This window comes from Pelodiscus sinensis, chromosome 6, assembly GCF_049634645.1.
Source record: "Pelodiscus sinensis isolate JC-2024 chromosome 6, ASM4963464v1, whole genome shotgun sequence".
NCBI classification, from domain to species: domain Eukaryota; kingdom Metazoa; phylum Chordata; order Testudines; family Trionychidae; genus Pelodiscus; species Pelodiscus sinensis.
In genome coordinates, this window is record NC_134716.1 from 8,558,358 (window position 1) to 8,585,510 (window position 27,153).

The 27,153-nt window shown below is 43.4% G+C and overlaps 1 long non-coding RNA gene across 1 annotated transcript in view; it reads left to right on the plus strand.

The window, feature by feature from the left end:
* LOC142829798 (uncharacterized) overlaps positions 1 to 24,612 on the plus strand; it is a 129,762-nt gene extending 105,150 nt beyond the window's left edge. The window contains exon 3 of the long non-coding RNA XR_012904589.1: positions 24,201 to 24,612. This is a non-coding gene — a long non-coding RNA (uncharacterized LOC142829798). The remainder of the gene's footprint in view (positions 1 to 24,200) is intronic.
* Positions 24,613 to 27,153: the final 2,541 nt, after the last annotated feature.

A 27,153-nucleotide genomic window follows, 5' to 3' on the forward strand; every position in this document is an offset into this window, starting at 1 on the left:
TTACTTGATGCTGTAGCTAAATCCGCATGAGTGTAAGAATCTGTCTGCACCAATCCAAGTATAGCATCAGACATAAACTTAGTGTATTTAAAGATCAACCTCCACAGATATTATTTAAAGACTGTTTCTGTGCTTTAGAAGATTCATAGCTGCTCTCAGCCTAGTCTTTGTGCAGTGAAATGGGCTTCTTTAATGTTATGATGTGTCACTGTGCCACAAATGCATCATGTGCAGCGCATGTGATGCAATGGTACATAACAAATCATAAATACAGGAAAGCAGCCTTGTGTTGGCACATTCCCAACCTTTGGAGAACGGAGCAAGGCCAAGAGCTCTCAAAGTGTCTGCAGACCCGTGGCATGTTTCTTAGCAAGTCTCTCTACAAAACTATTGCCAGAACTATTTAACAGGCCACAATAGCTTTCCAGTGTCATTACCAGGGTAGTGGACAGACTTGAAAGTGTTCTCCCTGTACATGTGGCATAGCTAGGTTGTGTTTCAGAAATATCTTCCCATATCAGAGGCGTATAAAAGCCCTTACTGCAATCTCCTCCCTCCCACTCCACCCCCAAAAATACCCAACAACAATTTGTGTACAGTGGAAGAGTTTGAAATGAAGTTCACTTTTAATTTGCTTAGGTTTTAAAACCAATTAGAAATCAGAATCTGATCTTCTAGACATTAACAAGCAACACAGTCATAAAGCTAGAAGTCATGGAATTGAGATCACCATGTCCCGGGTGTGTCCTTCAAACTTTATAAACAGGGAAAGCTGTGGCATGAAAGCTCTTTCCTGGCCAAAATTGCTAATGCTGGATAATGAAGGGTTCCCACCTTTCTCATTACTGATAACTGGACCTCCAAGGCCCTGCCCCTGTTCTGCCTCTTCCCCCTGAGCCCTGCCTCCATCCCATGCTCCTTTTTCCCATCCCCCACCCCTCCAAATTGCTCACTGGATTGTCTCAAGGAACCTGCCTGCCTGCTGAGCAGGAGCTGGCCATGGGTTAATGACCCAGCAGTAATCATACTTTTGGTTCAGTTGCCATGTAGGGTTGTCAGGTCCCCTATGGCACCTGGACACAGAAGCCAAAAACTAGGGTGTCTGGGTAAAACCCAGACAGGTGGCAGCCCTACTTGAAGAAATCAGTCCCTGTTCATCACAGCATGTATGTTAAGTCTCACTGATTTGAAAGCTACGCATGTGCTGTCTGGAGGGAGGATTCTTTCCTACACTGGAGCCTTTACCATCAGGAATTCTGTTCTCCTGGTCACTACTTAGGGGCTGTGTCTAGACTACATCCCTTTTTTTGAGGAGTACAGGATCTTTCGAAAAAGGGTTTTATTTTCAAAAGATCCCCATCTAAACTGCTGTTTTTTATCGAAAAGCCCCATTTCGAAAAAAAACCGTGGCTGCCATTATGCAAATGAAGTGCGGGAAATTTAAATCCCAGCTTCATTTGCAGTTTCGAGGTGTCTAATTTACATCCCTTTTTGGAGAAAAGGGATGTAGTCTGACACCGTCTGGGTGTTTCACATTGCCAGGCTACTACACAGTTAAAAAGACTGCAATAGGGGGGTGTTGTTTCCTGTTAAATGGAATATGCACAGAGCAGGGCGGGCAAATACTGGGTCATTCAGTACTAATAGACCACAAAAGAAACATGGATGAATGCAGAAAATCCTAACCGGTGTTTGAGGTGACACAGGGGTGAACAAGCAATCACAAGTAAACTGTGGCTTGTGCGCTGAGTTAGAGAGAAGGCAGACAGCCCTGGACCTGAACTCTGGGACTGATTCATCATTGCCTCGTATCTCCCTGCACCACCGCCAGCCCAGTCCCCGGGAGAGAAAATGTTCATCTGTGGGAGCTGACCAGAGGGAAGGATGGGCAGAGCAGGATTAAGAGGGGGCATGGCTGGTGCAATCCTGTCTTACAGCAGATTTTCATGCCTGCAATGCCCCATCAATGTCACTGAAGCAGACACTTAACTGAGAGCACTCTTAAAGCCTGCCTTAGCTGCACTGAGAGCCATATCAATTGCCAGAGGTTTTTCAACAGAAGAGACAATTCCTTTGTGTGCTTGCACCAGTGGGTTCAAATCTTGCATCTGGGTTCAAATCTTAAACCTCTTTCTGGGATGGACCAAATGTGAACACCAACTCTGAACAAGCCCCTGAGCTTCAGAAAAACTTGTATTTGTCCCAGGATTTCAAACAGATACGTTCCAGAGAGCTTGGGTGTGTGGTGTAATTCCTGCCCACACACTTAGTTCTACTCTGTTTCTACTGTAGAGAGACATTGGGAAGCTGGGATTTATTGAATCTGGAACATGGAGTTATTTCTAAATAATGTTAATTAACATAAATATACACAGTTTTGCACTTGTTGGGGGAAAAAAAGATGTCTTGCAAGTCAGAAATCCAGATAATGTTTTATCTCCAGAAATATATGACTTGAAAATAGACCACTGAGGAAATTATAAGCATAAGTTAAATCTTAAAATCTCTTCTTGTGCAAACCTATGAAAAGTTGTACCTGTTTTTTTTTTTAATATTTTCAATTTCTTTCCAAATGTATCTATTTCCCTAGAGTCAAAATACTTTGTCCACAGCACAGTCACTAGGCTGCAGAACTCTCTTCTTTATTAGCACTCTGCTCATCCTTCAGCTTGTTCCGTTGAGATTCTGTCTCACTGAAACAACAAATGGCAGTGAGACCTGCATAAATGTGCTTATTAGTGTTAGTTCAGCGTGCTCCTGCATTTGTGCTTAAGGAGTTCTATGCTAATAGCCATGGAAACCAGTGACAGTTCGGTTAAATTTATACCATTTGAACAAGGTGAGACTTGTTCTTGTTTAAAACACAAACACACACGCATATATACACATGAGGAACTTTAACTAGTTGGAGGCATAGAATGGGAAATTTCTCAGAGAAGATGGTTGGCTCCATAGTTTCTCGTAATGTAAGCCTTTACTATTGAAGCCTTTCAAAAGTGACTAGTCATTTTGGGTGCCCAACTTGAAACACATTAAAGGGGCCTTATTTTCAGTAGGTTAAGAGCAGCCACTATTGGAAAATCACACTCTTTTGAAGAAAGAATATCAGAGGTGACTTGATTGAAGCATCTAAGTACCTTCATGGGAGAAAAAACGGGGGTACTTTAATCTAGTAGAGAAATGCATGACAAGAACCAATGGCTGGAAGATTTTCAGACAAATTCACTTCAATCAGAACAGGATCTAAATGACTGATGGAATGTGGATGCTGATTCCTATATAAATAGGCACTGTTTGACTCATGAGATCTGCTCTCTGTGAGTGTAGTTTGGATCATAGCTGATGCCTCCAATGGAAACAAACAATATTACTGTTTTGTTAACCCCTGTAGGCTCTTCAGAGCCAGCACAGCTAAGGGAGAGTCATCTGGGTCCTAGTCATCATCACCTGAATTGTTTTTACTAAGATCCACTTAGATCTGTGCAAACTCTCTGATGGTATTGGGGTTGTACTGGTGTCACTGAGGGACTAAAATGGCCCTTAGAGCTATTATGGTAAAGCACATGAATGACTTTTGGATCCCAGACTAGCAGGTTAAAAAGAAAACACCCTTTTACCTGTAGGTGTCTGTCAGATCCAGAAATCCTTCAGAGCTAATAATCCAGATTCTGCATTCTGTTTTCAGACTAAAAATGCGCCTTAGTGTCCTTTTTATTAATATTGCATGTATGCTTTATAGTTACTGGCTTGTGCATGTCAACCATTCATAAAAAGTTTACCAAACACTACATATTTGGTAAACATGTACCTTCATGGTAAACAAGAAGGGAACACCCAACATTATGAGCACTTTAATTGACTTTTTTTTTCCTGATGTGAATTCTCAACTAAATCAAAAATTTGATTTTTTACCTTTTTGAGCTTAACAGGAGACCATCATGTAGAGAGTTCCAGTCTTAAAGTATGGACTCCTTAATCAGGCATACAGCTGCCATATTTGGCAATCTATTGGCATGTAGAATAGTGATAGAAATGTAGCCGTGTTAGTCTGGTGTAGCTAAAACAAAATACAGGACTATGTAGCACTTTAAAGACTAACAAGATGGTTTATTAGATGATGAGCTTTCGTGGGCCAGACCCACTTCCTAAGATCAAAAAGATTTGATCAAAAAGATTTTGATCTTAGGAAGTGGGTCTGGCCCACGAAAGCTCATCATCTAATAAACCATCTTGTTAGTCTTTAAAGTGCTACATAGTCCTGTATTTTGTATTGGCATGTAGGCATCTAACAGGCCTAGTCTGTCTCGTAGTAAAATCACCAGAAATTTTTCTACTCCTGTAGTTAAGGCCAGAGGGAACCATTCTGATCGTTTAGTTCAGCAATGGGCAACCTAGGCTAGTGAGTGGGCTGCATGAGTGGCCTCTTTCATCTCAGTGGGCTGCAAGATTGCCCTAACCAAGATGGTCTCTAGGGATATGATGGTTTTGCTCACTCCACTTGTGTACCTAGAAGTTGCAGGGGGTGCCAATTGAACCATAGCAGCACTTTGATTGGATGCAGACAGAGCGCAGCTCCCCCAGTCAATGTTGTATGTAATCAGCATGCATCTCACTTCATGTGCCCCTGTTTTAAGTGTGTGTCACTTCAGTAATACCGGCAGGGGAAAAAACGACATGAGTGGAAACCAATGGAATTCAGCAACCCTGTATCTGGTCAACAGTAAACAAATTGTCTCGTGGACCACATACAGGACCCCAATAGGCCACATGTGGCCCTTGGACCTCAGTGTGCTCACCACTGATCTAATCTGACCTTGCATAACATCAAACCTGCACTTCTGTTTGAGCTGGAGCAGATATTTTAGAAACCCATCCATTCTTCTATATTTTCTTAAGTGTAAGAATGGTGCCAAAAACTGTATTTGGGTTGGGCAGAATCTTTGAGATACATATATCTTATGTAGGTACCCACATTTCAATATTGGGTCCACTCTAGCTACAGTTACTCTTATTCTCCTGCCTGTTCTCTGTGTGCCTAAACACTGAAAAAAACTATCTGCATTTAACTCCTATGGAAAGAAAAAATATTTTTAGCCCATTAAAAAAAGAACTACATCCTTTTGAAAGAGAAACTAATTGTATAGGACTTTTATACTGTCTGAAATAAGTGATAACATGTGGAAAATATTTGAAGGCATAAATTAGGTTCAGATGCATAATCTTTAAAATGTATACATTTTGAATAGCACTATATTTAACATGTGGCCTGTTTCAAAACAGACAGATATATTCATTATACACCTCTCAGGAGTGCTGTGTTTTACAGTGAATTCATTGCCTACAAAAGGTGCCAGGTGGACAGTGTTGAAGGCACTCATTCTTGGCTTGCCTACTGATCTGGTAAAACCCAGGCAGTAGCTGTGAAAGCCAAGTTGCCAAAGTAAACTTTGAGCTGAAGAGACTGTGCAGCGAAGGACAAATCTCAGAAATACCAGCAGTCAGAGAAGCATCTGAACTAAACACGCAGTGTTCCCCTTCCTCCATGCTATGCACTGTGATTTCCCCAAAGGTCTGGCACTGTCTCTGGATGTGTCCTCCTCTGTGGCAGGCCACAGCTGCCTCCATCACCCTCTGATGGTGGTAGGATTTGTGGGGAGGAAGGGAATACTGGTGAAACTTTCATCCTCTGGGCAGCAAAGATTATCACTTGGGTTTAGCCACTGCTCTTCACCAGTGGCCTTTCAGAGGGGCTATGTCTAGACTGCAGGCTTCTTTCGAAAGAGAAATCCGCTTTTTCGAAAGAGAGCACCCAGCGAGTCTGGATGCTCTCTTTCGAAGACGGCCTCTTTACATTGAAGAACGCCTTCTTTCGAAAGAGGAACTTTCGAAAGAAGGCGTTCTTCCTCGTGAAATGAGGTTTACCGCCATCGAAAGAAAAGCCGCATTCTTTCGAAATAATTTCGAAAGAACGCGGCTTGAGTCTGGACGCAGGGGAAGTTTTTTCGGGAAAAGGCTACTTTTCCCGAAAAAACCCCTGAGTCTGGACACAGCCAGGGTGCCTAGGCTGGCCCTTGCCCTTTCTCTGCTAGTAATAGCGCTAGCAGTCTGTCAGTGTGTTGTATGTCCCTCTTTCAGCCCCATCCATGAGATCTCTGGCTCTTGCTACCGCCCCTAGTTACACAGCTTGACTCTAGCACGAGATGGAGAGATGTCTAATTTTAGCTCTGGAGGTTCCCCAGTTCAATGAGGCAGCCATCACAAAAGCACTTCAAGAGGAGGGTGAAGGATAGGACTATCTCCATCGCCTCATGTTTACACCTCCCTGTGTAGAGGAGTGGTTCTGCTATTTTAAGGAGGCGGTCTATCATCTGAACATACCCTTCTATGTAAATGCTGTTACCCAGGTTTCCAAAGGTTCCTCTCGGGGGTATTCTCTGAAGTCACAGTCCACCTCTGCAGCCTGAGTTTGTGGCCTACAACTGCCATATGATGGGTCCCCCAGTAAATGTTTTTATTTGGCTTGGGGGACGCGACATGTCCTATCACACACTCCCATTTATTCCAAGAAACAAGCCTCAGAGGTACCTGAAAACGTGGGGCTAACCTTTTCGGTGGTAAACCTGCTAAATGATAGGCCCAGGATCTTGACTGTCTTGTGAAACATTCACTCCTTGGATTTCCTAAAGTCTTTCTTTTGGAATTGCTTTAAACATGGGTATATTTAAAACCAAAGCTCACACAAGGTTGGGAACTAAGTTTTCCGTCCCATTCTTCCCTCCAGTGCTTTTAGGAAGAGTTCTGCTATAATTAAAGGATGGAAGATGTTCCACTAAGCATTCAAGAACAGAAGAAACAAAAAGCTAAATTTATCAATAGAGAACAGGGTAGATTTTTCTATAGTTTGTAACTCCTGAACCAGTAAGTTGGGTTTTAAAAATAGGGGGGGTTGTCACATTTTCTTTGCTTACCTGCTCAAGTTTTCAAGTTGAATTCCATGTTCGCTCCACCTCCTTCAAGCAGTCATATCAACTGGAGCGGGAGATTTTCAGATATAGCATTGTACATCCTTCATTTCCCCTGAACCCACAATGACCTAGAATAATTTTGAGTGTGCCCTACTCTGCATTCCATGGAAGCATGAAGCATTTCAAGGAATTGGTGTTACCTTCCCTCCTCCCCCCACCTCCACCCCCGTAAAGCTTTTCTCTCATTATGAAGTGAAAAGTAACTGGAGGTTAAGGAGGGTGCAGATGTTAGAGAAATTGACTTAGGGCTTTTTTACATGATATGACGATGCTCACCAAATTGTTGTGTATTCGAACTCACAGCCATGTGTTCTGCATTACCTGGTCAGTGTAGAACCTGCTGGCATGCATTAAAATTCCTCAGCACAAGTTTCAGTGTGCCTTAGATAACATTTAGTGCATGGTCAGGGGTCTGCATGACCAGTTAATGCACACCAACATTTGTGCACCCCTCTGGTACCCATTGCCATATCATGCAGACAAGCCCTAAATGGTCCAATAAAACTTGAGTTGTAAAAAGAACTGGCAGGGAAGGATGTGAAAATGGTCCATTTTCATAGTGCACAGCTCCTCTGTAAGCACGTGGTGGTCTGAACTTTCACAAACATCTGGCCACTTATTTAGCTGTTGGGTGTGGACATCTTTTGGAAAATCTTGCCCAAGAAGCACTTTGGTCTGGTATCAACTGTTCATTCTCTTCCTTTCCATGAATGTAGCACTCATGACTTGACAGCCCTAGGACTGAAGTCCTTCATTTGTCCAAAAGCAAGGTGTAGTTTGGGAAGAGGCCATGCAAACATTCTCCCACTAACCTGAAGATCTCTCACTCCGGGGCTAAAAATAGCAGTGTAGAAGGTCCTGCTCAGGATGGAGGGTGGATTCTGAGACCCATCTCCCTTGCTGGTGATATTAACCCTCAGTTAATGGTGAGGAAACTTGCATTTCCTCTTCTCAGACATCTGCTATTGTGAGCCCCACAGCCTGAGCCTGACTCAGTTGACCAGGACTGTAAGGCTGCCCATGTGTTGTTTGCTTTTTTCTTTCAGTGTAGAAAACACCCAAACTTTCTCACCAGAAACATCTTGGGTGTGTAAGTCACCTGACTCTGAGACTTGTCTACTCTGCAGGGTTTTTGTCTACAAAAGGCTTCTTGCATTTTGCAGAAGAGTTCTTGCTCAAAAACGTCTTGTGCAAATGCACATCCAGACCTCAAAGCGCATTGCAAAAGTGCTGTGCTTTTGCACAAGAGAACGTCCACACTGCATGGTCACAGAATGGCCATCAGAGCACCTGTGCTTTTTCCGATTGGGGTTTCTTGTGCAAAAACCCCTCTGGAGCATCCACACCTGCCTTTTTGAACAAGAGCTATAGCGCAAAAAGGAGTTATTCCTCGTGGGGAGAGGAATAACTCTACTGGCAAAAGCCCTTTGTTCTGTCGATTTACTGTCGAAAGAACACACTTGAGGTGTGGACTCTCCATGGGTTTTTGCACAAAAACGTCCATTTTTGTGCAAAAACCTTGTAGTGTAGACATAGCCTAAGAGAAGGCTTATTTCACATTTGTGGATTGCTAGCAGAGATAAGTACCTAAGTCTAGACTGTTGGGACACACCTATCTGTGTGGGAGGTTAAGACTTCAGACATCCTTCTATCAGATATTCCCATTGCCTAGCTTAGACCAGAAGGCACTTTGCTCCCTGGCTTTTGTGGATCACATTCATTCTCTCCTCATTCATTGCGTAGGGAGCATGTGTCTGCCTGACTTAATCTCTGAGGACTGCTGTGGTGTTCCAGTGATTTTTCTAGGTGCTGTAATGTTGAGCATTGCAGTGCTTAAATCCTTGTGTGGCTCTGGCCTTATAGCCTTTCTGTCTAAGTATCACCTTTAGATTCAGGGAATCAACACTATGGCATCTGCTTCTGCAGCCAGGCCTCTTGGAAATCTAGGGTTGTGATGGGCAGTGCTGACTAAGGGAGTTAGCCACACAACTTCCATAAGACAGAACTCTGAAAGAGGCCTAACTGACTTAGGAGCATAAGTTCCCCTGAAAGCCAAGAGTCAGGATGGGAGAGACTGAAGGCAAATGCCAGAATCAGAGAGCCAAACAGAGGTGTAGGGCAGACTCAGGGATCAGAGTCAGGAATCAGCCGGGACTGGCACAAGGGCTAGAGCAAGGCAAGCAATGCGCAGGCCTCGTACACATAAAGCAGCCACTGAACTGCTGTGGGGACCAGGCTTCCAAACCAGGAGCCAGCCAGCAGCTGGTCCCAGACACAAACATGGGCACAGAAGACAAAATTCTGATCTTTACGCTGGTGCAGACACATGGACATGAAAGGAATTCCACCAGGATAAGTGACTGCAGAATTGAGACCCTGAGGTGTCAGTGCTGGAAAAGGCTTATTCTCTTGACTACTTCCCAAACTATATTTTTCCAGTGCTTTTCCACTCAAGTTTCCATGATAGGCTCCGAACACACGCAAGATTTCTACCACTTCCTTCTGGAGACGCTCTAATAATAGGTTTCCTTGTCAGACCACATCTTCATATTTTTTGTTCTTCAGGCAAAATTTCCCTTGATGCAGTTTCATTCCTTTGTTCTTGATTAGCCAAAGCAATGTTATTCCTAGCATACCTCTCTATACATCAGATAATTACAGAGAGTAGGACCATAATTGCCTTAATCCACATTTCAGCAAGCTGAAAAACATTAGGTTTTAAAATAGTATTACTCCTTTTTCCTCATAAGTCAATTCTTCCAAGTTTTAGGGTGGTATTGACCAGTGCTGAGAGCTTTTGAAAAAATGCCACCTTTGAGCTTTATTTTGCAATTCTCTGTCTATTACAAAGGAGGTTAGTGCCACTGTCTTCAATTTATTGATGTGAAAATTGAGTCACTGGGAGGGGAAATGAGTTGTCCACAGTCAGATGGAGTCAGAACTGCGAATCTATGCCGGGTGTCTCAAGTTTTAGTCCACGGCCCTACTGGCTGCCAGCTTGGATTTGAAAATACAGCAAATGGGGGAATTTTCATAGACTTTTCAGATGACTGGAGCTGCAGAAGAAGCACTTGTTTTGACAGTAGCAAACTTGTCTGAAGGGACAGTGAGGAGTTTGATGAGTTTGTACTAGACAAGAGGAGAGATGGAAGGAGAAGCCAATAGAGATTGGGAACGTTTTATGCATTTTAAATAAAGCAAATTGGTTGTGCTTATAATTAAAATAGCAGATACGGAGTTAATTCAAACCTTGATTAGCAAATGTTCACATGAATTATCATTCACATTAGCATGGAAGGCAATTAATTGCCATGTTAATTAATAATATTATGAATGTCCATCCCTGCTGCTGAGGATCCCCTCTCTAGATAACTCAATATTTTCTGCAAAAGTGACGAGGAGTCCTGTGGCACCTTATAGACTAACTGAAGTGTAGGAGCATAAGCTTTCGTGGGCAAAGACCCACTTCGTCAGATGCATGACATGCATCTGACGAAGTGGGTCTTTGCCCACGAAAGCTTATGCTCCTACACTTCAGTTAGTCTATAAGGTGCCACAGGACTCCTCGTCGCTTTTGCAGATTCAGACTAACACGGCTACCCCTCTGATACTTGACTCAATATTTTCTGTGTTAAACTGCTAATCTATTCTCTTGACTCTCCTCTTCCCCCCGGCTATCTAGTCAGCACCCGTGTCTGCCAATTCCATTGTCTACTTTACTTCTGCACTTTGGTTCATCCTGCTGAAACTGTGCAAAGCAAGAAAGCATGCAGCTGTGAATAGTAAAAAGTGCTCTCTGCAGTGAAGGTGAGATGTGGCAGGGGAGTTGGTATTGTCCTTATCATAGTAAGAAATAATGCTATTTGTAAGTAAGAACTCAGTATATTTTTTTCTTAAGCTCTTGAAGTTTGCACAAGGGGAGAGGCGTGTTTATGTACAAATTAGTTTCCAAATAACCCACATTAGGCAACATTTCCCTCTGTGGGGTAATTGGCTCATATGCAGGTTTACAATAATTTGAGAAATATTAGACCTTGTGGGTCCCTAATGATTTTAAATCTGCATCCTGCCTTCTCTGTTTACCACAAATCCCTCTGTGAAATAAAAGGCAGTAATATAAATAACATTATCCTCCCAGAGTCTAAAAGATTCAAATGTACCCATCCCCTCAGGCATTGATTTAGCTTTATGTCTAGAAAGTTATAGTGTTCTATGGTTAATTTTTTGTATACTTTTTTGTTTAATGTTTGTACCCATGAGAAATAAAGTGCAAACATAGAGAGCAATTCTTTTCTGAGCATTGGCTTCAAAATATACCAGAATAACAGCCCCTGCTGCCTTCAAAATGTTCTGAGCACAGAGTATAGGATAAGTGAATGAAAACATTCCTGAACTGTGTGTGTGTGTGTGTGTGTGTGTGTGGTGTGTGTGTTTTTTTGGTTTTTTTTTTTAAGCATTAGCCTGTTTCTTTGGAACAACCTGATCTATCCACAGAATAGGCATACAATTGGCAACAGTAATGCTGTATCCTCACAATGCCCAGTCTGCTCAGCTCTCAGCGTAAGAGGTTAGTTCAGCCTCCAGCTCCATCAATTCTTGGATGCTGTGCTGAGTGCAAATGTGTCCCAACTGTGGTAGGGGAGTTTTGCTGTGGACACCAACCTGCCCACTGGAAATTAGACTGTCATCAGTTTGTTTCGCCAAACAAATGGCCATCGAAGCTTTGATTGCTCAGGACAGCCTTGGGCATTGTAACTTTGATATGCCAGGTGAAATGCTGACTCCTCTGGAAGTCAATGGAAGTTTTGCAGGTGTTCACTTAGGGTACATCTACACTGCATCCGTAACTCAAAATAAGCTACGAAAGAGGTTTACGGGGACATTGGAATAGCGAGCCCATTATATTTTGAAATAATGGGCTTGCTGTTAAGACATGGGATAGCTATTTCAGGATGCCTCCGGTATCCCGAAATAGCGCTGTAGAGTAGACGTAACCTCAGAGCCCATTCCCAATTACCTGAGCTAGTCCCCCACCTCTGCACCTTAAGCTTACTTCAGAAGAGGAGTTGTGAAGCTTAGTTTAGTAATGTTCACAAAACTCTTTCAAAGACAGAGCTGGGAAACACATCTGCAGTGAAAAATGTTATATACTGTACTAGAAGCGAAACAAAGAAAAAGCAGCTAGATGTACCTTGCTAATAAGCAAATCGAGAAGGGCCTTTTGCTGCGACAAATGCAAGTGAACAGATGGTGTATTATTCACAAAGAGTGTCTTTGAGGATCAGACTGGGGAAATATGATTTGGCCTCACCAATCATATGTGTTGTAAAGTGTGGGTCAAATGTGTTGCTTTGACTTCATAAATGTTTTCTTAACAGAACAACATCTCCACACACTCACAATGTGCATAATGCTTTCACACCCAATAACAAGTCTATCTGTCCCTAACACACACATTGCTCTGGTAGATCTACATTTTCACCAGAATAGCCAAATATAGACCCCGTACACTGTTTTTTATTTATTGCTCTTCTATGAACTCTATCTTTTATTCAGTCCTTTTGGTACCTTGATCATCACTTACATGCTAAAGTTTCTCATGGTTCAGAAAGGATAGTCCATACAATGTGGTAGTTCCCTCTTTCTTTACTCAGCCAGGAATTGTCATAGAATGAGGCAGAATATTGGAGACAGTAAAATCATAAAGCAAAACAGTTCCTGCCACAAATGCTTTCTATTACCTAAATTGTAGACTAAACTGTAATTCACATTGGAATGACTTCTTCATTGAGGATCAGGAAACTGTTTCTAGGCCTGCAACTTGTAAGTAAATGTAACAAAAGGGGGGAGGACTCCAATACTGCATATGCTAAGCATGGTAAATAAGGGTCTAGGGCACTGGTTCCCAAACTTTTTGGCATCATGCCTCCTTTTTGATTTTTGAGAAGCCCTCACTCCCCCTTTCCCCCCAATAGCAGCAAAACTTATTGAGAAATAAAAAGGAACTGACCGGGGCTGAAAAACAAAAATATCAGCAAAACTTGGGGGAGAGGGATTGATGGGGGGACTGGGTCACCTTTCTCCCCCCCCCCCGGAATTTCTTCACACATGCCCAGGGGGGCACACCCCCCAGTTTGGGAACCCATGGTCTAGGGCAACTCCTTTAAGTATGGGAATCTGAGAGTAACAGAGGCAAGACAGTGAATAGGGTACTTAGTTTTTAATTATTATAAATTGTTAAGAAACAGTGTTCATCCTGAGTCAGTCATACCCATCCTCAATGGGGAAGAGTTAAGGCCAGGGTGGAGGGAAAATATGCTTATCTAATCCCAGGAGTCTATGAAGAAGAGAGCACCAGTCCCATACAAGCCCTTGGCTTTCAAACGGTGTAAATATATGATGATTCCATCTTATCTCTCCTCAGGGATGGAGAGAGGGGCTAGGGTACCATGGAGATCTATAGAAAGCTTTAGTGCTATTTGCTTTATAATAAATGAATAATATAAAGTTATTCATAGACACATTTGGAGGATTATGGCCTCAGACTCGTATGTACCTCAGAACTGGGTTTGTGTCTCCATACGAGCCTGGAACATGGATAGGATACAATTAGAATAGGTCATTATTTCCCACATTTTATTTAGAAGGTACATTGGGTTGGGTGAAACAAGCCCTCTGCTCATAATAGTTCTATTGAAATTAATGAATCGCATATGCAGAGGACTGAGTTTTTTAGGCCCTGATTCAGCAAAGCATTTCAGCTGTACTGAAGAGATTACATCCATCCTGCATAATCAGCCGTTAAGTCCTATTGACTTTTATAGTTCTTAATTATGTTGATAAGGGCTCTTCCTGACTAGGGATGCTTTCCTTGACTAAGAACTTCATTAATAGCTCTATATTTGTCTGTAACATGTAGTAAGGGGACAGTGTATTTATCCCCTTCCTTGGAAAAAATGTTACTCTTCCAAATATGGCTGAAAAATACTTGGAACATGGTCTCCAGCAACACTTACTGCAAGAAAATATCTTATTCTTGACATAGTTTCCCTTTTCCATATAGTGTTGTGTTTGCAATGATCTACTTCAGAGTATGTCAGCTTTTCCACTGTAAAAACCTCCAAAACATATAGTGGGTCCATTAAACCACCCTAAAATGTAACAGACAGACTTCCAGTTTACGGATGGAGATGGCAGGGGAAGGAAAAGAAAACTTTAAGAAAATATTTGTGGCTATTTTTCCTACCAGAGTAAAAATAATAAAGAAATTTACAGGTCAGATGCTGCTGGTATAAACTGGCAAAGCTACACCAACGTAAAACCAGCTGTAAGCCTGTTCCTACTTTTTTAAGACTTGTTGGCTTATGCCTGGCTCATAGAGTCTTTTAAAAATTCTGTTATGTAGATCATTACTTCAGTGTCTGAAGTTCTTCTGGTCACCCTTATGAGGGATTAGTTGAAAAATTTCCATCAAAACTGTTCTTTGGAAAATCAAGTTTTCAGTCAAATACAATTTTTCATGAAAAGTGCCTCCTGTGCAGAAAATGTATTTGTTTCATTAATAAAGTGAATGCACAATTTGCCCCAGCATTTAAAGGTTTTGGACAAATACCAACATATTTTGCTTCTGAAAAGCCATCGTGGGAACTGTAGTTCTGGTGCCTCATGCTCCAATTCTTGTCTATGGGTCAGGCTCCCAGGATGCATCTCCACCATCAATTGCCATGAGGCAGCATCTCTACTCATCAAAATAGAGTGACCATAATGCACCCTGGGAAATGTAGTCTGGCAAGGAAGCCCAGTCTATAAAGGTGAATGGGCTCATGAAGCACCAGAACTATAACTACAGTGAAGCACTGAGGTAACATTTGAGAATTTAACTGTTTCTTTTTTCAATTTTTCACTGAAAACTCTCAATTTTCTGTGGAATAATTCAATGTTCCTTGGTTTGTTATTGTTGTTACTTTTTTTGTCCACATTTTCCATTGAAATATGCCTCTTTTCCCAACCTGTTTTAGTAAGGAGATGTGCACACCTAATTCCTTTATTGTAGCTCATGTAGGACTGGCCAGAATTGTACCAGGAGAACACAGAGTTGTTACCAAAATGTTCACCACTAGGGCTGTGTCCAGACTCAGGGGTTTTTTCGAAAAAAGTAGCCTTTTAATTAAATCGAAAGAACGCGGCTTTTCTTTCGACTGCGGTAAACCTCATTTCACGAGGAAGAACGCCTTTTTTCGCAAGTGCTCTTTCGAAAAAAGGTGTTCTTGAATGCCAACAGGGATTTTTAGAAAGAGAGCATCCAGACTCACTCGCTGCTTTCTTTCGAAAAAGCGGCTTGCTTTTTCGAAAGTTCCGCTTGCAGTCTAGACGCTCTTTTTCGAAAGAGGCTTTTTCAAAAGTATCTTTCGAAAAAGTCTCTTTCGAAAGAGGCTTGCAGTCTAGACATAGCCTAGGAGCACAGAGACAGTGGGAGTAAGTGGAGCCATAGCTCAACATTCTGCCTGTTCCTGTCAGATCTGCTGGCTGACTGTGTAGGAGCAGTATTCTGAGCTTAGAATCATAGAATCATAGAATAATAGGACTGGAAGGGACCTCGAGAGGTCATCGAGTCCAGCCCCCCGCCCTCAAGGCAGGATCAAGCTCCGTCTACACCATCCCTGACAGATGTCTATCTAACCTGTTCTTAAATATCTCCAAAGAGGGAGATTCCACCACCTCCCTTGGCAATTTATTCCAATATTTGACCACCCTGACAGTTAGGAATTTTTTCCTAATGTCCAATCTAAACCTCCCCTGCTGCACTTTAAGCCCATTACTCCTTGTCCTGTCCTCAGAAACCAAGAGGAACAAATTATCGCCTTCCTCCTTGAGACACCCTTTTAGATATTTGAAAACCGCTATCATGTCCCCCCTTAATCTTCTTTTCTCCAAACTAAACAAGCCCAGTTCATGAAGCCTCGCTTCATAGGTCATGTTCTCTAAACCTTTAATCATTCTTGTCGCTCTTCTCTGTACCCTTTCCAATTTCTCCACATCTTTCTTGAAATGTGGCGCCCAGAACTGGACACAGTACTCCAGCTGAGGCCTAACTAGTGCAGAGTAGAGCGGCAGAATGACTTCACGAGTTTTGCTTACAACACACCTGTTGATACAACCTAGAATCATATTTGCTTTTTTTGCAACAGCATCACACTGTTGGCTCATATTCAACTTGTGGTCCACTATGACCCCTAGATCCCTTTCCGCCATGCTCCTTCCTAGACAGTCGCTTCCCATCTTGTATGTATGGAACTGATTGTTCCTTCCTAAGTGGAGCACTTTGCATTTCTCTTTATTAAACCTCATCCTGTTTACCTCTGACCATTTCTCTAACTTGCTAAGGTCATTTTGAATTATGTCCCTATCCTCCAAAGAAGTTGCAACCCCACCCAGTTTGGTGTCATCTGCAAACTTAATAAGCGTACTCTCTATCCCAATATCTACATCATTGATGAAGATATTGAACAGTACGGGTCCCAAAACAGACCCTTGCGGAACTCCACTGGTTATCCCTTTCCAGCAGGATTTAGAACCGTTAACAACAACTCTCTGACTACGGTTATCCAGCCAATTATGCACCCACCTTATCGTGGCCCTATCTAAGTTATATTTGCCTAGTTTATCAATAAGAATATCATGCAAGACCGTATCAAATGCCTTACTAAAGTCTAGGTATATGACATCCACCGCTTCTCCCTTATCCACAAGGCTCGTTATCTTATCAAAGAAAGCTATCAGATTAGTTTGGCATGACTTGTTCTTCACAAACCCATGCTGGCTATTCCCTATCACTTTATTACCTTCCAAGTGTTTGCATATGATTTCCTTAATTACCTGCTCCATTATCTTCCCTGGGACAGACGTTAAACTGACCGGTCTGTAGTTTCCTGGGTTGTTCTTATTCCCCTTTTTATAGATGGGCACAATATTTGCCCTTTTCCAGTCTTCTGGAATCTCCCCTGTCTGCCATGATTTTTCAAAGATCATAGCTAAAGGCTCAGATACCTCCTCTATCAGCTCCTTGAGTATCCTGGGATGCATTTCATCAGGACCTGGTGACTTGCTGACATCTAACTTTCCTAAGTGATTTTTAACTTGTTCTTTGTGTATCCTATCTTCTAAACTTACCCTCTCTCTGCTTGTACTCACTACATTAGGCACACTTCCAGACTTCTCGGTGAAGACCGAAACAAAGAAGTCATTGAGCATCTCCGCCATTTCCAAGTTCCCTGTTACTGCTTCTCCCTCCTCACTAAGCAGTGGGCCTACCCTGTCCTTGGTCTTCCTCTTGCTTTTAATGTATTTATAAAAGGTCTTCTTGTTTCCCTTTATGCCTGTAGCTAGTTTGATCTCATTTTGTGCCTTTGCCTTTCTAATCTTGCCCCTGCATTCCCGTGTTGCTTGCCTATATTCATCCTTTGTTAGTTGTCCTAGTTTCCATTTTTTATATGACTCCTTTTTTATTTTGAGATCATGCAAGATCTTTCGGAAAAAGGCTTCTTCCTTGTAGAAAGAGGATTACCAATGTCGGGAAAACCCCTCTGTTCTTTCAATTTTCTTTCGGAAGAATGCAATTGTAGTGTGGACATAATTGAAGTTTTTCAGAAAAACGGCTGTTTTTCTGAAAAAAAAACCTCTGTAGTGTAGACATACCCAGAGTCTTGTTCAAGAGAAGGAGAGAAGAAAAAGAATCTGAGAGAGATTGTAGTGATTCTTTCCACCTCCCCCACATACTCTGTGGTCCAAATGGCATGTTACCATAGAGACCTATCCTCCCCTCATAGGCCTCCGAGAACTTGGAAGTATGTAAGGCCCATAATGCACAAGCAAATACATGGAAAGTATTGGATATCTCTTCAAGCAAACCCTTTGCCCCAAGTCATTCTCTCAGCCTGCCTTCTCTGCGGAACCTAGGGGAAAACCTAGTGCACCCTATTGTAATACAGCATTTTTCATGACAGGTTATGGTACTGCAATTTGGGTGACTCTTTATGTGGGCAGGCCAGGAGAAGGCATATTCTTTCTGTGCTTAAAGATTTGCATTTTGGTTCTATGCTTCATATGTTCTTTTTACAAAGTCTCCTTATGTTTGAGAAGATTGGACCTTATAGCAGTCTTACATCTCTCCTTTAAGGAGAACACTACAGTGCAGTCATGATTATTGGTGACAGAAGAATGGATCAAAAACTGAGGGCCCCCATTGACGGTTATGATTCTGCACTCAAAGGATTTTTAATATATTTTTTATTAAGCTTCTCATTTGTCCACTAGCCCAGAAATCTTCCAGACACAAGTTTAAAGCTGCTTTTGCCAATAAAATAATATTTAAAAGTAAGCTTGAAAGCAATTCTCATTGCTTTATGTTGGACATACCGCTGAGATAACCATGCAGTGACAATAAATACAGTCCTCTTTGTGTACACTCCAGTGGTAGGAGTGAGCATCTGGGATTCATCTGGAATCCGAAGTTTGCATCAGGAGGTAACAGTGGGTCCTTTGCATGACTCCAGGCTGGTCATAGTTTAGTTTTCATTTATTGTGTAAGTGTAAACATCTGTCAATATTTTTAATGACCAAAAAGAATTCAATTACTTTTTCATAAATGAACATTGACAAATCATTTTCTCTGGGACTCGGCTCAGGAGGCAAGCAGGCTGGTGTATTTATTTGTATGGAGAAAAATGTAATGTAACCTTGTAGGGGGTTGTGCAAACCATGTGGAAGGAGTTTATGAATTGTTCTTCAGCATGAGAATAGTCTTGCCACATAGTAGTGGCTGAAGGGATAGGTCTGGCACCGACTAGCTTTCCACATATGTTGCACAACAGACCAAGGTTAGGGTTATTACTGGCTGCTTCTGGATGACTGGGTAGGCTATAAACCAAACAGAAGACCCATTCAGTTATGCTCTGTGTGTGGTGGGGTGGACAAATGGTCTACAAGCTTTAATAATCACCACCTGGGGATTGACAGTGTGTTAGAGTATAAAAACATACACACACACCTGTATATGTTTTTCCATTAGAATTTCTCCTTGTGTCTTCACCTTTCAAAGTAATCTGTCTGCATTTGGTTCACTGCTACATTGTTTAGATCTATTTTAGTCACTGTGGGGGAGTTTTCCCCATCTTGCTGCTTTCATCATCTCTCCAAAAGAGTGACTAAGATACCCAAGTAACACCACACTTCGAACAGAGCCTTTGAAACCACAGAATTTGAGTAGCTTGGAAGTAGGAAACGTGAGTCTCTTTTGCTGTAAGCTCTTCAATTATTTGGGGAATAAAAGTCACCGGGGAACCTCACACAATTCCAGCCTTTGTTCTTTTTGTGATTTTTGTGTTTGACTCTGTGACAGGGACACACTGAGCCCACACTGGGTGAGAGAGGGTGAACCCTGAACTGAGGGTTGAGAAAGCCACATCCCTTCTACCGTTCTGGGCGTGCCCCAAGTGCACCGGTATAAAAGAGAGCAGCTGAGCTCAGTTGGGGCTGACAGCCAGAGAGGACACGTGCCACCTCCACCACGAAAACCCAGAGATGGAAACACTGCAGCCCAGGCTGAAGGCTAGACACTCCCAGAGGCCTCATGGAGTTCGGAAGCACCAAGGAGTAGGCAGCCCACAGACCAGGGCGGTGAGATGGAGGCCTGCACTGCAGCTGTGAGGACAGTGGAAGGAAGTAGTCCAGGGGAAGGTTATGGCTAACCAGTAAGTGAGCCCATGCCAGAGAGTCAGCATCTTTTGGTAGGAGCTTTACCCTGCTGACTCAATGGCTGGTGCTACAGCCACTAATAGGGCCCTGGGTTATAGTCCAGTGGACTGGGAGGGCTTGGACCACTAATAGGGCCCTGCCAGGGGATGTTACCTCCTCCTTTGTTTCCTGCCTTTAACTAGGGAGCCACACCACCCTGCGAAAGGGGGCGAGTTTACAGACGCTGGCCAGTGGGCCATACCGCCTCATGACTGAAGGAGAATGTATAGACACAGGTTGGGGAGAGCAAAGCTGGGAGTTGCACTCACGCTCCCCAAGGGAGAGGTGCACAGTCGCCCTGGTCTTCCCCAATTCTGTCACAGGCTCTCTGGCTAGCCGATGAACCAGACTGTTCCCTAGGATCCTGGTCTAAAAGGCCACCATTAAAGGAGAAATGCCCCCACTTTGCTCTAAAAGGACTGGAGGCTGCTGTCAGTTCCATCACTGTAAACCAAGAAGTAACCATTTATGCCAGTGGAGATGTACTAATGCGATCATGTAAATGAGATCAGAATTGGGGCCCCAATAGCTCACAGGGAAGGAGGCATTTGTCCCCAGGGCTAACGGGTGAAATAGCTACCTCTCTCAGTGCTTAATTACAATTGGCATTTCTATGCCACGGGCTGGCGGAGCCATCTTGTCGAAACGTGGCGTCATATGGCACCAGCGCATTATGAAAGCAGATTGGACATTGGCCTTACAGTCCCTTTTGCTAGGTTCTCACACTGCGAGGGTCATAAATAATTAGAGCTATGTTGATTGTTTCCAGAGAAACCTGAAACCATGTGCAACTTGCCTGCTCTGATGCTCCGTTAGAATTCCAGGCTTCAGCCCAGTAGGTTCCCCGTGGTTCAGAAAATCTGGGCTGAAATACGGTTTTGTGTTGTGACCAGGTGAAACGCCGCGGTTCTGTTTAATTTTGAAGGGGAATTGCGTGACGCTTGGGCTATTTCAATTGTTTATTTGGCACTAGAAGTCTTATCCAGCATTGCCTGGGTCCTTCAGGGCAGGAGGCTGGCAGAGTGGAGGGTATAGGAGTCAGGGCAGGACCTTGGGGATGTGGGGTCTCCGGGCAGGAGGCTAAAAGTGTTGCTGAGTGCAGGAGACAGGATGAAGGGTTGAGGAGAGCATAAGGCTGGAGAGGTGGGGGGTGCCTGACTGAAGGTGCAGGATGAGGAAAGGCACATTGGGTGGGGGGCTACAGGAGTCAGGGCAAGGGTGAGGAGGGACTCGGCAGGGTGTGGGAGTGCATAAATCAGGGCAGAGGGTTGGAAAGAGGGGAGTGGGGCTCAGAACATGGGGCGAAGGCGGCCTGGGATGGGGGTGGGGCTGCACACCACACCCGCCAGCTTGTCCCTGGGACAAGGGGGCTACACACCGTGCCTGCCGGCTTGTCTCCAGGGTCCGGGGGAGTCCTGCACACCCTGCCCGCTGGCTTGTCCCCGGGTGCCATGTTGGGGGGGGGGAGCTGTGCAGACTGTCCCTGCCAGTGTTCCCTAGGCTTCAGTCAGGGGACAAAAGAGGGGGCCAACCAGGACATTGTTGCCAGTGCTCCTCAGGCAGGGATCTTAGGGGGCTTTCTCTCTTTCACCCTCATACTCCACCTCCTGATATATGCCCTAGGTTATGTCTGTATATATCGGAATGTGACTTTGACTATTTAGATTAAATGATTGGGCCTTTTGATATCACACCCACGCACCAGCTCTTAAGGTTGCAAGGCCAGGCTCTTATCAGTGTAAAACCAAGGCAAATGCTTATGATCAGCACTAAATTGACTGGGGGAGAGGGGAAGAGAGCAAAATAATAAATGGGGCCTTTAAAAATATGGAGAGAGAAAATGACCAAACAATAAGAGCATCTAAGAGAGAGATGTTGAGCTTTTCCCTTCCATGCTATTCTCTTGCAAGCAGAAGCTAGTTTTCCAGAGTGGAAGATACATTACATCAACCTTCCTCTCGCTTTTTAAATTGCGAGTGTACCCCTTAACCAACAATCGGTTAAATTCTGCTCTCTCTTTTAGCTATGCAAATGTAAGGAACTTGAGCTACAAAGTCTGCAACTGTCATTAAGAAGCTAGTAGGGAAAAAATTAAATCATTTAAAGAGAGATCACATCATCATAAACTTGAAAAATAGAATATTCCTAAAATAGTACATTTCCCAGCAGGTCATTTGAAATTCTGTTTGCTATTATCCCTGACACTTTTGCGTAAAGCTTTCTGCTAAACATCTCAAATTCTCCCTCTGATCCTGTCGCAGTATTAAATCTTGTGCGTGCAACATTCTGGCCAGTTGTTAAAGAAGGGCATGTGATGCTGAAAAAAATTCAAATTAAGACTTCGTTACAGTGTCTAGTAAGAGGGAGTGATGAGCCTATGGAAGGAGCAAAGCCTTAAATGCAAATATATTCAGAATAAAATGAAAGGTGAATAAATCAGCATTGGAATCAGCTCCTTAGCAAGGGTAAATCGGCAGAGCCATTGAAGTAAAAATCAAAGCTCTGCAAGTCTAGACCAACTGTGGTGCTGACTCTAATATCGTTTTGAAAGTTCCCACATTACGACATTTCCTCTTTAAAATATGCTTATATGGATGTCCCAGACACACTTCTACTATATACAGGACATGGACTTCAAAGACAGTCATTATATTCTAGTCCTGTGCCCGTTACACACAGTTGGACCTTTGCTGTGAACAAGCAACTTCACCATAGCATCTACCCACTTTAAAATCCAGCAGTCACTGAAGTTTACAGTGAACATGTCATCACAATGAAAGTAACTTCAGGGATAGCTACTCACACGTATAGTGCTAAATCCTGCTCACTCACACTAGTACAAATCTGGAGTTTACTCCAAAATTCCACTTTGATCAAAAGTCCTGCTGGCCCTTCCCTCATCAGTGACTGCTGTAAACAAAGGAAAGAAACATGTTAGAGCTGGATTCATATCATGGCTCTATGTTCTGATGAGGTTTGATTTATGCTGGCCATATATAGTGCTCTACACCCAAAACAAACTCAAGGTGCTTTGCAAATCACTGGTCAGCTCCCAGACTTCTTACTCTGTCTTTTACTTCATTACTTCTCAGGCAAAACTCTTATGGGGTCAGAGGTTTTCTTCAATAGGCACCATGTAAATATAACAAAATACAGGACTATGTAGCACTTTAAAGACTAACAAGATGGTTTATTAGATGATGAGCTTTCATCATCTAATAAACCATCTTGTTAGTCTTTAAAGTGCTACATAGTCCTGTATTTTGCTTCAGCTACACCAGACTAACACGGCTACATTTCTATCACTATTCTACATGTAAATATAGATTGAGATGTTCAGGATTACAATACATACAAGAACCATATTACTACTAAAACTTTGTATTCCAGGTTTGTGGATCATCTTAATACAGTGGGGTTCTGATCCGAGAGTGGGGTTCATAGATGCTATGCTAAGGCATATAATAAGAAAACCAGAATATCTTCCCTGGACTGGAGGATATTTGCCAATAAATAGCAGTATGGAGGAAAACATTCTGGAATTTCAAGCTTCAGACAATATTTTGTTGGAAATTCAATTTGCCAGGAAAAAACTCTCCGACATTTTTTACCCCTCCCCCATTAATTAACTAAAAAGTTGGCAATGTTTTTAAAAGTTAAAAAAGTACATTAAAGTACAGGCAGTCCCCGGGTTACGTACAAGATAGGGACTGTAGGTTTGTTCTTAAGTTGAATTTGTATGTAAGTCGGAACTGGTACATATTGTAGGGGAAACTCTAGCCAAACATTTCTCCAGAGCTCAGTTTTATTCTCCCACACCTCACTTCCCTGAGTCCTTTATTCTCAAGCTGAGGTGTCTGCTGAGAAAAGCCGCTCCACAGCTCCCTGGTCTGCTGGGGGGGAAGGCGCTAGCTTCGCGTCTCCCTGGTCTGCTGGGAGGAAGCAGCTAGTACGGGGTTTTCTCACCCCGTTTGCAAGTAGGGATCCGATGTAAGTCGGATCCATGTAACCCTGGGACTGCCTGTACTTCAGAAATCTCTTTCCTCCCACCACAATCTGTAGCCCTTGAATGGGAGCAAATACATGTGTGGTTATGAAGAGATCCTGTCAATGTTCTGGTGTTTTCTGCCATGAGCTAAAGGAAGCCTCTTTCTTTTGTCAGTGCTGTACACACTCTTTGGCTTATGAGAGAGTCATGGCAATGAAGTAATGCAGCCCTTAGACAGCCAGTTATTTTTGCTGGACCGAGTTCACCCTTCCATCATGAGCAGAGTGCTTTCCAAAGAGCTGTCTGTCATCACCTCTGACACACCACTTTTGCCCCTGTTATTCTGTTTGTCTTTGTGTTTTACTTACAAGGTTAACCCAATGGTTGAATTTCAGGATCATGGCCAAAGCACTCAGCTCCCAAAAGAGAGTTCTCAGTTAATCAGGCAGTGGAGCCTGCTCAACATCTGGTTCACATTAGCGAATCGCTTTATGTCTGAATGGTGAGCTCACAGCATGGAGACAGCAGCAGTACCTTGATCTGCAATCGCTCAGTCTTGTATGGATTACTGAGGTCGCCGCCGTTAACGTCCAGCAGGCTTCCGACAAAAGTCTTGCACTGCTGGTTTCCTGTTGGAAATTCCTTTGCTTTAACCTATGGGCAGGATATGCTGGCCACCAAGCTGTAATAAACAATGTATTTGTGGGGGAAGCAAGCATCGTGGTATCTGATGTCCCAAATCCTGAGGGTTGAAGGTGACATTGAATGATAGAACGCCTGTCTTCTTAAACCATCCTCTGCCATATATTGTCTCTTTGACTTCAGTGCTGCACTGATCTGGAAGAGCAGTAAATATTTACAGGTGACTTAATCCATCAGGCTCAGTTTCCCAAACATAAAGGCTTTGTCTGCACTGCAGGGTTATTGTGCAAGAAGCTTTGTGCGGAAGAGATCTTCCTCAAAAACTTTTGTGCAAAAGCGCATCCACACCTCAAAAGAGCATTGCAAAAGTGATGTGCTTTTGTGCAAGAGAGCGTCCACACTGCATGGACACTCTTGTGCTAGAAAGTTCTGATAGTCATTCACAGAATGGCCATCAGAGCACCTGTGCTTTTTGTGATAGGCTCTTTTTGCGCAAGAAACCCCTTTTGAGCATCCACACACACCCTTTTGCACAAGAACTCATGCACAAAAAGGAGTTATTCCTCCTGGGGAGAGGAATAACTCTACTGGAAAAAGCCCTCTGTCCTGTCGATTTACTGTATTTTTTGTGTGTGTGCAAAAACACGCTCGAGGTGTGGATGCTCCGCAGGTTTCTGCGCAAATGCATGTGTTTTTGCGCAAAAACCTTGTAGTGTAGACATAGCCAAAGTGGATGTACCTAGGACTTGCAGGAGTTGTGCAATATTTGTCAATAGCTGTGAGGTTCTTGGAAGTAATGCATCCTCGTACTATAGAAATTTAAAGCTGTAAGTGGTGGGCACCCTATTTTTACCTCTTACCTGTCCCAGACGAAGAGGCAATCATGTGGCAGTACATGGTCTTCACTATGAATTATTGCATCCTGCATGAGAGATAATCAGACTCATCCAGAACGTAACTCTAACTAAGATGGTTGCCAACAGCTACAGCTGCAACTAAGATGGCTGGCAACAGTGAAGAGCTTACCCATTTACTTTCCTCTGTGAGAAATCACTGTCGTGATGCCTCAGTTCCTTCAGCTTCATGGGAACTGAAAGTGAGTCCCAGAGATAAATGTGACTAAGCAGACAGGGTTTCTCTCAGCCTTTCCTTACAGGGGTCTGTTTGATGCATCAGTTTCCGGCTTCACTGGTACCTTGGTTCAGGTGCTGGTTTTCCTTACTGGGCACAGTGACCTTTTCAGCCTGCACTTCAAAAACTCCTCAAAGAGCAGTACTCTGGGATGGCTTATTACACAGGGGCTAGTTCCCCAGCCAATGTAATCAGCATTCTGCAATGTTTATCAGGTAGCTATAGTGTATGCTAGTAGTCACGGATATAGAGAGACTCCAGAAAAAAGCCACTTAACCTAAAGTATTTTAAAGCATTTTCTGTGGCTTCAAAGAGATTTTTCTAGCACGGGTTTCATTCTAATTGATGTTTCTCTAATTAACGTAGTTAATGAGTCACATCTGCAGACTCAAACCTGACTTACAATGTCTGGCTGTGACTAGATTTTTCCTCCATCTAACAGATATGTCTACACTTGGAGTGAGGAGTGCAATTCCCAGCTCTACGAGGCAGTAATAGTGGCAATAGCAGAGGCAGCATTAGCTGGCTGCCCTGTGTACAAACCCACCCAGGCCTCAGGCCTGCGCGACCATGACTATACTAGTGCTATTGTTAGCACCCTACCTTCATAAGAGCTAGTATGAGAGCGGGCTGCGCCTCACCCCCCCATCTCCAAGTGCAGATGTAATTACCCAGAGTAAAGTAGCAGGCTGTATGACATGTTTCCCCCGGTGTACACTAGTCTAGCCCACTGATTGCTCTGCAGTACTCATGACTCATACTGAAATGAGAGGAAAATCAGCCACATGGTGTTTAGCCATTGGAAACATACTGCCCAATTGCATAGCAGATTGATTCTGTTTCCCATACCTAGTCCATTCGCAGCACTTGTTCATCCATGGACTGGACAGCACATTTTGAAGATGGATAAGTTCAGTATCATGAGCCCTAATTTATACATAGGGGCAAGGGAGCCAACAGCCTCTGTGAGCCCCTGGGAAAGGGTTGTGGGGGGGGGCTTTGTGTTCCTGGTAGGGGTGGAGCCTCAAGCAGAAGGGGCAGAGCCAGGGCAGCCAGCCCCCAGAGCCTCAAGGAATGTGTTGCACAGCACTCAAGTAGCTATTTTTGGGAACCAGGGCTCTGGCAACTGCTGCTGAAGCAGTGGCATCTGGGAGTCCTGGGCCCATTTTGAATCACCCAGGCCCTGGGCAATTGTCCCCTTTATTCTCCTGTCGGACACTCCTTGTGGGGAAAACTGAGACACAGAAGAGTTAAGTGACTTGCAAGAGTTGCTCGGCTGATCAGTAGCATTACTGGGACACTGTTCAGAGCTCTTGATTCTTCATCTGCGTCCTTTGTGCTGGTCCGTGGATACTTCCTAGACCTGTTGCCACTTATGCGAAACTGAATACGGTACAAGAAAGATCAAGGGCTCAATCCTCAGCTGGTGGAAATACCCCCAGCTCCATTCAAATCAGTTCTTTAGACAAACTGGGAATTTATTCCCCAAGGCTGTGTCTAGACTGGCAAGTTTTTCCGCAAAATCATCTGATTTTGCGGAAAAACTTGCCAGCTGTCTACACTGGCCGCTTGAAT